Raw genomic sequence first — 8,929 nt, 5'->3', positions numbered from 1 at the left:
TGACCTAAAACATCTGCTCCTCCTGCCTCTACCTCCCACACTGGGATTAAAGACCTACACCACTATGCTTGACTCATTATTGCTTCTGTTATTGGGTTTTTTGGTTTTTTGAGACAGGGTTTCTCTGTGTAGCCCTGACTGTCCTGGAACTTACTCTGTAGACCAGGCTGGCCTCAAACTCAGAAATCTGCCTGCCTCTGCCTCCCAAGATTAAAGGCCTGTGCCACTACTGCCCGGCGTTTCTGTTATTGTTAACAGAGGCGCCAGAACCAATCAAATCCACTGTCCCCCACATGCAGGCAGGCAGGCATTCTACCATTGATTGGCAGCACCAGCCACACAGCCCTTTGTTACTGCTTCTTCATAGTTTGGGAAGAGGTGGGGTGAGGAGGAGAGCTGTGTGGGTCTCTCATGACCCATCAAGGCTGTGCAATCTCCTCAAAGAGCACGATGAACTGGAATCCAAATGTTCAGATACATGAGCTTACGGGGGGGGGGCACTTCTCAGCCTGCACAACCACCTCAGTACAAACATCTATAGTGATGTTTATTGACACACAAGTACCTCACTCAAGCTGATGAGGACTGACTGGCTGGTACTATATATGGACAGTGTTTGTGCCCAGTGGCTGAAACATGTAAGTCTTACAGAAATGGTAGCTTCTGTATGACGCATCTAATTTTAATCATATGCACACTCAGTCGTTCATAGGCATAAAAGGGTAAGTAGATTTTTCCTCTAAAAGCTCCCTCAGAGGACAGTGTGCAGTGAGCACACACAAATTAGTTCAGGCTAGATCAGCCCCTTATATCCGTTACCCATATGCATCCCCAATAAACTGACCATGAAAGAGAGTTGTTAAAGGTTGCTAGGAGGAATTTGAAGTGGATGAAACCTGCAGCCTGATGTGTTCGTGTGTGTCCGTCCCCTAAATTGCTACTTGCATTGTTAGGAGAGGGGTCTGTGCGTAGCCCAAGCTAAGTGGAGGTCCAGGTTGCTAAGCTAGCCCTAAGCTTTTCTGCCTCACAGCCACACCTAGCTTCTGTATGTTCTGTCTCTGCAGGTGGCCCCTTGCATCTGTGGGTTCAAGCATGCATCTACAACTTACAGAAATTACACAGTTGGATCTGTACTGAATATTTAAGACATATTTGCCTTCTTACTGTTTCCCAAATGACACAGAATAGTAACTATTTACACTGTTCTCTGCAGTCTAAGTAATCTAGAGATGGGTCCCAATAGATGAGAGAGCAGGGTGTGGTTGTGCACGTCTGTATCAGCACTGGGGAGGATGAAGCAGGGGGATCCCTATTGTGAGATAGTTTAGGCCACATAGTAAGACTCTGTTTCAACAAAACAACAGCAGCAGTAGCAACAACAAAACCAAGCAGAGCAAACAACAAAGATGGGCGAGAGTTTTAGTGTTGACCTCAGTTCTGGGAGCAATCGCCTGAGTATATGAGGGGGATGGCTGCGTGTTGTTGTGGTGGGTTGTTGTTGTTGTTGCTGCTGTTTCTCAAGACAGTGTTCCTCTGTGCAGCTCTGGCTGTCCTGGAACTTGCTCTGTAGACCAGGCTCCTCTGGAGCTCACAGAGATCCTCTGCCTCAGCCTCTCCAGGGACTTAGGTGGGCTCTGTACTTCCTAACGCTCCCTTCTCACCTCTCACAGTGAGCTTCTCCTTTAAACTTGATTCACACTTATTTATTTATTTATTTATTTATTTATGTGTGCCTCTATGTATGCTCACACCACCATAGTGTGTACGAATAAGATCAGAGGACGCCGGGCAGTGGTGGCACGTCCCTTTAATCCCAGCACTAGGGAGGCAGAGGCAGGTGGATTTCTGAGTTCAAGGCCAGTCTGGTCTACAGAGTGAGTTCTAGGACAGCCAGGGCTATACAGAGAAACCCTGTCTCAAAAAAGAAAAAAGAAGGAGGAGGAGGTGGAGGAGGAGGAGGAGAAGGAAAGAAGAAGGAGAAGGAGGAGGAGAAGAGGAGGAGGAGACGAGGAGGAGGAAGATCATCAGAGGACAACTTGCCAGAGTCATTTCTATCATGCTGGTCCCAAGAATCAAATTCAGGTCACCGGGCTTGATGGCAGGTGAATCATCTCACTGGCTCAGTCTTTCTTTTGTTTTTATATTTTTAACTTAAAAGATCTTACTTATCCTTTAAAAAAGTAAAGATCAAGTTTAGTTCCCTGACTATCTTCTTAAAGGATGTCTACTCTATCTCTCTCTTTTTTTGAAATAGAGTTTCATGTAGCTCAGGCTTGCTTGAGTTTCTTAAGTAGCCCAGGTTGGCTTTGAACTTCTGATTCCTCTGCTTCACAAGTGCTGGGATTTGTCAGGCACCACCACCTCCAGATGAAGTTCCAGTGTAACTAAGTGTCCTGAATTTTGTCCAGCAATCCCACAAGTGAGATCTGCAGCTACCTGCTAGAGGCAGAGAAAGAGAGGAAACAGAAAAAGATGGGGGTGGGGGGCGGTGAGCAACAGTCTTTTTATACTGAAGCCAGGCTCTTACCTGGCTGTTGCTAGGTAACTGTTGGGCGGTGCTTAGAGGAAAAGCTAACACCTGCCCTTGTGAGTGGGTGAGGCTTGACAGCCGCCTTTATTAACCTTAGTATTGCTTCCAGTTTCTCTTTATGGTTTTGCTCTTAGATGCTCCAGAGAGAGACTCCAATCTCCCAACTCTATGATTATAATCCCAGCACCAATGTTCTAGGTGCCGAACAGGAACAGTTCAATATTTACCACCTTGATGTCAATAGAGTAACCCTAGGCCTGGGTAAGTCTCCTACCCTAGATTAAAGGTGGCCGTGCATCCCTCAGATATGCTCACCATCATGCAGATACAATTAGCAGTGGATCCCTAGATCCCAGTGGGTCTTAGTGACTACAGTTGTACAGACTGCAACAGACATGTTTGATCTTGAAGCCTAGACAGTAAGTTACTGGGTCTTCTACAGCGTTCTTTCTGGTAACCCTGAACTTCCGCACAGGATATCTGACTTTAGGTGGCTATGGAATATGCAGGTTCTCTGGTGGATGGCACCACTGAGCGCAGTCCTCCACTCTCTTGTCATAGTGCCTGCCACGTTGCTCAACACATGAAGGAATCCTCCAGGTTGGCGAACATAGCTAGCCTGCTCTTGCAATCAGCCTCTGTTGATGGCACAGTGGCAGGAAGCATTGGGCATGCCTAGCCCAGCACTGTCCAAATGCGGACCCACAACATCATGAATGTTAACAAGACAGAAATAAAGTGGTCGCCGTTTTAAGTAAAAGTGTCAGGCTGCCTTTGACCGCCAAAGTACCTTGACTGAATCTGGCATCCTTCTGGAGAAGGCCCTTCCAATCTTCCAGCCTTCTACCTGGGTGAAAGAGGAGAGGTGACAGCTGAGCAGAGGGGACAGAGCACCAGCTGCCACCTGAACAGATTTCCGATGGAGAGCCTGACTTCAGTCTTCCCTGGATATCCGCTTTCAGAGGCATCTGGTAAAGCGACCGAGTCCTTCAGAGCTCAGAAATGAGGTCACATTTCACGATGCTTCTCGGCTTTCTCTTGGCACTGGGCTCTCCTTTCTCAGGCTGATTAAGACAGTTATCACCTGGCTTTCTGCTTCCCAGTTGCCAGAGAGGAGTTAGTCTTGAGAGATGCTTGTTTATGTCGTCTAGGGAGTGGATCTAGGGTCTTGTGTATGCTTAGCACGTGCTTCACCACCAAGCTACATCCCTGGGACTATTGATAGGTTTTTGGTTTTTTTTTTATTGTTTCTTTGAGACAGGGGTTCATGTATCCCAGGCTGGCCTTGAACTTGCGATGTACCCGAGGATGATCCTGAATTCCTGATCCTTCTGTTCTACCTCCCAAGTGCTGGGATTACAGGTGTGTACCACCAAGCCCAGTTTTGTTGTGGGAAAAAAAAGTCTACTCTTGCTTTCATTCAACTTCAGGAAAATCTGAAGTAAATACTGTTAGGTCTCAAACCCTGGGGCACACAGCTGAGGTGCCTACCTAACACATTAAAGTAAACTGGGGGGCCAGGTCCTCCCTGCACCCCTCAAACCCTGCCTGTTAGAAGGTCTTCCTGGCAGGCACACCCTATCCTCTACTCTGAATTCTCCAGCCCAGGGGTTGGGTGCCTTTTCCTGTATAATCCAACCTTTTGATTACTCTGCTCTCTTCTGGGCAACCTGGACGCTGCACCTAGTTCTCCTCTCTTACTTCTCCCCCTCTCTCCACATGGCTCAGGGTCCTGTCCACTCTGACACTGGCTATGCTCTCCCACATACCATACCTATAATAAACTTACTCCTCCACCATACCTAGGAGCTGTCATGTTCTTTCCTTATTATTTTTTCTTTTCCTTTTTCTTTTATTTTTTTCATTCATCTGCTACTGAAACCTGGGCGTGACATAGATGAGTTCCCTCCCCTAAGGAACTCCTCCCAATCAAGCCTGCTGCTGATCTGACTCTCCTAAGGTATGCCATCCAGGAGGGTGCCTGACACAGGTCGGGACAGGCAGGATGCAGTGAGAACATGGCAGCCAGCGTCTGTTAAGTAACTTGGCCATTTGTTCTGGGCTTGAAATCTAACAGATATGTGTATTTATTTTGGTATTTAAAAATGTGTATGGGTGTTTTTGTCTGTATGCATGCATGCCTGTGCACCACTTGCATGCCTGATGCCCATGGAGACCAGAGGAGATTGTTAGATCTCTTGGAACTGGAGTTAAAGATGGTTGTGAACCACCATGTGGGTGCTGGGAATTGAACCTGGGATCCTCTAGAAGAGCAGTCTGTGCTCTTTTCATTCATTTATATATATATATTCTTCGAGACAGGGCTTTTCTGTGTAGCCCTGGCTGTCCTGGAACTCACTCTGTAGACCAGGCTGACCTTGAACTCAGAAATCTGCCTGCCTCTGCCTCCCAAGGGCTGGGATCAAAGGCGTGCGCCACCACTGCCTGGCGCTCTTCTCATATTTATAAAAAAATTATTGTTTTACTTTATGTATACAAGTACTTTGTCTGCAAGTGTGCAGGTACATCATGTGTGTGCCTGGTGGTGCCTAATTTTGATATCTTTAGTGTGAAGTCTGAGTCCTTAAGTTGAACAGCTCTATTCATTGTTTTGTCGCTCTGGGTTAGATCAGGTCCCCAGAAGTAAGACAAGATGCAGATGCCCTGTTAGTGCACTCCTGGGCATTCCCAGGAGAGCCTGCCATCTGTTGGAAGAAGTCGCATGTCACCTGTCAGAGCTCAGAAAGAGTCAAGACTCCTACTGGAGGTCAGCCCTTCCCTGATCCCAGACCTCAGATCCCAGATGAGCCTGGGTCAGATGGAGTCCTGGCCTTTGTTTCCCATAAAAGACTCAGGTGGGGACTAGCACTGAGTCTTCCCCGAAGACAGGTCTTCAATTCCCAGCAGCCAAGGGATCCTATGCTGGTGTGTAGACATACAGACAGACAAAAATCTGTACACATAAAATAAGTAAAATGCACACGTATTTATATGTAATAGTAAAAGCCTCTGTCTGTGGCTTCCCTACCTGGGCTAGGGCAGACTTTGGGAGAAGTGACATCAGAGGCCTGTGGCCTGGTTGCACTTGCTATAAAGATCAGCTTAGCTGTGGGCTAACTACAGTTCCTAGACACTAACCTTTATCCACCCCCCACCCCACCTCCCCTGCATGTAATTACTTTTAAAAGGATACAATAGTCTTGAATCTTCATTTTGTCCTTCCTATTACCATGATTAATTTTGTCTTCCCTTGTGGAAGCTTAGAAACATATAGACTTTGGAACATGAAAAAACAGGCCCAAGTCTAGATCAGCCTTCCTCCTCCTGACCCCCTCAGCCTTCCTCCTCCTGACCACACAATAAGCCACCTCCTCTAGCTACAGTTGCTGATACAATTTAAAATAATGACCACCTAGGTTTTGGTTGGCTAGAGAGCAAACACTGCCCAAAGCGACCCATTCTTTGTTAAATGAAATTGGAGGTTGCCTGTGGAGCCTCTGTTGCCTGCACCTGCCTCTGTTCTTCAAGCATTCATTATCCTTGTAGCAAGAGGCATGTGCCTCCGTGTCCAGCAAGGAGCCAGAACCAGGCTGGCTAGCAACCAAGAAATGCTTCAGTTGGAAGTTTAGTGGGAAACCCAGAGTTGCTTCTAACCCCGGTCCCAACGGTGACCTGTACCTGTCTCCGAGAACCCTTCCCCTGACTTTGAGGATTGCATCTGTCTTCTTTAAGGGAGGCGTGCAACTGCTGAGAATTTTCTGGAACGTATGTTATAATGTGAAAGGAGGACATGGACTGTGTCCTCAGATGTCACGTTCTGATTTTTCAAGTTACACTCTAGACTGGAGCGCCGAGGCCCCAAGTACGTTGTGCGACCCCAGCAGGACGCGAGGCTGAGACCCTGGGAGTCTGGTTGTGCAGGGTCAGGGTCCTGAGTGGGCTCGCTGTCCTCAGTGGGGTTAAAGGCCGAGTGCGTGATCTGCCTCAGGCCCCTCCTGGTGCTGGGGGCGATTCTCGTGCTCTAGCTGCGCTTCTCCGGGGAGGGACTTTCCTGTGGGCAAAGGGACAACCAGGAACTTGGGCTCAGTCTCCACCCCGAGACTGGGCGGGTCCTATCGGCCGGGACGAGGGTGTGGCATTCGCCGTAGTCTAGAGCCTTTCTCCGCACCAGAGGTAAGGGGCTTAGGGCAGTGGTCCGGACCTCCGCCGCGGGCTCTGGGGTCTGGGTGTGGGTCCTAGGCTCCGGGCAGGTGTCCTAGGCTCGGACCTGGAGATCTAGACTTCATTTGGGGAATCCTAGGCTGGGTCGCAGCTGGGGCCTGGAAACCTGAACTTAACCTCGGGATCCTGGGCTCGCCCGCTGTCCTAGGCTTGGACCTGGGAATCTTGGGCTCCTGCCGGTTGTCCTAGACTGTGGCTGGGGATCTTGGGCTCAGGGACCGGGTGCTGTGACCAGAGGCGGGTTCTTTGGGCCACTTGGCTCCGCGCCCTGGAAGCGTGAGGTCCCGGACCGGAGCAGCCACCTGGGAAACGTGGGGAGGAGCAGGCAGTGCCGCACGGTGCACAGCACTCCTGCAGTCCTTTGCTGAGTCAAAGCCCCCCCGGGACTCCGCACTGAGGATAAGCCACTGAGTTAACATTCTCTGAAGCTCACTCCAGCACTACTTGTGTTGCCTTTTCTTTTTGCAAGTAAGTTTGCTTTCTCGTCTTCTTAGGGCGCTCCTCGCCTCTCTTGTAGCGAACGGTCTCCACACAGTGCCTGGCGCCCAGGAATCATCTTATTCTTAGTTTTTATTCTGTGTCTGCCTGTGTCTACATTTTAACTTAGTCCTCGGTGCTTTGACCAGTTGGAGACTTTGGCGCCTAAGACAATTGGCGGTTTAACACTTTGCTGGCTCAATGTGCACCTCAAGGGTATGAAAGCCTCCATTTACTGGAGGAGCACTCTGGGCCTTAAGCAACTGCGCCTTTCATTAAAACTGGGCACTTTAGTGGATGGTGGAAGGATGGATAGGATGGCCGGTTGTTACCTATCCCTCTGCCCATCATTCCCAGACTCACTGTTTCCTTAGGTGGGAAGCAACTCCATTTATGGCCGTGAGTCCCTAGAGAACGGAGGAGAGAAGAACAAGAAGAGAGGACCAGGCATATATTCAGTTGATAGCGTGCCCCCAGCACACCAGAAGCCTTGGGTTTTATCCTTGGCTCCAAATAAATCAGGTGTACGTTTGCCTTTGAGGACAGTTTGGAGAAAATGACAGTCCCAACCCAAGCAACACCCTTTTGGAAGCTTCCCGTTTTAGATTTAAAAGGAATAGAATCTCATACTTCAGGACAATCGGTAGTTCAGGGTAATATTGGAGGGTAGTCTGGACTATTCGAGATCTGGCCTTCAAAAAAAGAAAGACCCAGCCAACAAAAAACCAAAACCAACACAAGAGTAGTAGGTAGGGGCTGGAGGTCTTGGTTCAAGAACACTCGATGCTCCCAGTACCCACTCCAGATGGCTCCCAACTGCCTGAAGCTCCAGATCCAGGGTGTCTGACACCCCATTGTGGGCTTGGAGAACACACACACACACACACACACACACACACAATTAATTAATTTAATGCTTTTGTAAAGAGTGTGCAGGAGAGGTTGAAAACTAGATTGAGATTACCACAGCCACTTGAGAGCCACTAACTTCAGTGATGGCCATTTTGCCAAAGCCAGTCAACTCAGCTTTCTGTTGATTTCAGGGCACACACACACACACACACACACACACACATGTACACTCACCCAGTGGTCCTAGAGACACAGAGCTATTAGGGAAAGGGTGATGATTTCCTCCTAGCTGGAGTCCCTGCTTTGGTCAGGGATCTTCTTTTTCTCTGAAAGCAGTCTGGAGATTAACAGGTCAAGCTGTGCCTGCCAGCCATCAGTACCCACAGGGTGAGCCTCTTGGTCCTCCCTCAGCCATCAGTGCCCACAGGGCAAGCCTCTTGGTCCTACAGCCCTACATCCCAGGGCACATTGCTTTGTCTGTGACCAGCCAATCCTTTCTTTTCCTGATCTTGCTTGCATAGTTGTAGGCTACCCTGATCCTCTCCAAGAGAGAGCAAGGTGAGGGGTCTGCACTGGAGATGGGTCATGTGTCAGGGAATGGGGGAAGCTACAGAGTGAGTAAGCAGATTTTTCTTTAAGTGTCAGTTTCACCCAATTACTCAACTAAAACCATGTTTTACATTTAAATTGTAGGGAAAATTGGGAGGAGAGCCCTTAAAAGTGTATTCTTTATTTTATCTTCGAATTTGAGATAGGGTCTAAGGTAGCCCAGGCTGGCCTCAAACTTCCTGTATAGCCAAGGATGTACTCGAACTTCTGATCCTATTGTCTCTGCTCCTGAATGCTGGG

The 8,929-nt window shown here is 48.7% G+C and overlaps 1 protein-coding gene across 4 annotated transcripts in view; it reads left to right on the top strand.

Moving 5' to 3' along the window:
* The first annotated feature begins 6,577 nt into the window (after positions 1 to 6,577).
* The window catches only part of Anxa4 (annexin A4), a 56,795-nt gene continuing 54,443 nt past the window's right edge, over positions 6,578 to 8,929 (top strand). The window contains exon 1 of one of the 4 annotated variants that reach the window (XM_011241158.3): positions 6,578 to 6,703. The gene's annotated coding sequence lies outside the window, so the exon portion shown is untranslated. The remainder of the gene's footprint in view (positions 6,704 to 8,929) is intronic. The other 3 variants (XM_030255115.1, NM_013471.2, XM_006505397.2) reach the window with 3 other exon arrangements.

This window comes from Mus musculus, chromosome 6 (assembly GCF_000001635.26).
Source record: "Mus musculus strain C57BL/6J chromosome 6, GRCm38.p6 C57BL/6J".
In the NCBI taxonomy this organism is placed as follows: domain Eukaryota; kingdom Metazoa; phylum Chordata; class Mammalia; order Rodentia; family Muridae; genus Mus; species Mus musculus.
This window is presented reverse-complemented; position numbering and strand designations above follow the sequence as displayed.